The following is a 1,411-nucleotide window of genomic DNA, read 5'->3' on the forward strand; positions in this document are numbered from 1 at the left end:
ATGGTCCAGCAAGGTGAGCAATGACCATCTATGGCCACATGTTTGTTTGTTTTTAATTTTTATTTTAACGTTTATCTATTTTTGAGACAGAGAGAGACAGAGCATGAACAGGGGAGGGGCAGAGAGAGAGGGAGACACAGAATCTGAAACAGGCTCCAGGCTCTGAGCTGTCAGCACAGAGCCTGACACGGGGCTCAAACTCACGGACCGCGAGATCATGACCTGAGCCGAAGTCGGACGCTTAACCTACTGAGCCACCCAGGCGCCCCTGGCCTCATGTTTTAATATAAACTAAAACCATTTAATATTGTCGAGGCCAAGAAGTGTCTATAATGGTCTCTTTATTCCTTGAATGATCACTAGCATGTGATATTATTCTCTATATTTTTCCAAATGCTGGAAACACATCAAAACTAGAAGTTATAGATTAAGAAAAAGGAAACCCCCAGAAAATCAGGTAGGCCTGTGGTTAGCTAGTTAAGTGCCTATTCTCGGACTGACAACTTTTTACATGTACCTGATTTTTAGTGAGAGTTGCAAAAGGCTTTTTATTTCTCTGATTCAGCCACTGACTTCCCTTTTGCCTAACCAGAATTTTCATCTTCCTCACGAGCCCTAACCTGTCTTCTCTGCACTGGGTGCAGATCTTCTGCCACAGGCCCTCACCCCCTGAAAATTTATGCCTGTGCAAAGCTCATCTCCACCCCTTTTCTGGTCAGGAGCACCGCTCAGCTGTTGAGCAGATCACGGTCTGCAGTGTCACTAAAACCACCGGAGACACTGACAGATGAGAGCCTCAGCAGCTGGGCAGCCCCATGTCCCCTGACCTCGCTTATTTTTAGCTGCAGCTTCCAAACCGGTGCCATTTCAAGGGACACTGACGCAGCAGCCAAGGTCACTGTGGGGCTGGGACTGCCATGGTAGGGGTGGCTGGCCCTGGGGCTGGAATTGGGACTGTGTCTGGGAGCCTCAACATTGGCTAGGCCAACGAAGCAACAGCTCTTCGCCTGTGCCATTCTGGCCTTTGCCCTCTTGGAGGCCATGGGGCTCTTTTGCCTGATGGCGGCCTTTCTCATCCTCTTCACCAGGTGACAGAACCGTCTCGACGTCCCACGGGTCTTTCTCCCATGTCTCGCCTGTCCCGTATGTTCTTTTTCCCATACCTCCCCAGGCAGCCTGAGGAAAGTGGTTGGCTCAGGGTTTGACAGAAGGAAGACAAATAAATACTGTATTAATAAGAAAGAAAGAAAGAAAGAAAGAAAGAAAGAAAGAAAGAAAGAAAGAAAGAAAGAAAGAGGAAAGAAAGAAAGAAAGAAAGAAAGAAAGAAAGAAAGAAAGAAAGAAAGAAAACTATCCTATCGGTTCCCCTCTCTAATTTTTCCTTGTCTGTGGATGATTCCACCACAGACAT

The 1,411-nt window shown here is 47.1% G+C and overlaps 1 pseudogene; it reads left to right on the top strand.

Annotated features, from left to right (window-relative positions):
• Window positions 1-1,100, top strand: LOC124521048 (ATP synthase F(0) complex subunit C2, mitochondrial-like; annotated as a pseudogene).
• The last annotated feature ends 311 nt before the right edge of the window (window positions 1,101-1,411 follow it).

The sequence above is a fragment of the Lynx rufus genome, unplaced genomic scaffold (assembly GCF_022079265.1).
Source record: "Lynx rufus isolate CCGP_SWC_20201006 ecotype Redwood Valley unplaced genomic scaffold, mLynRuf1.p SCAF_3, whole genome shotgun sequence".
Lineage (NCBI taxonomy): Eukaryota > Metazoa > Chordata > Mammalia > Carnivora > Felidae > Lynx > Lynx rufus.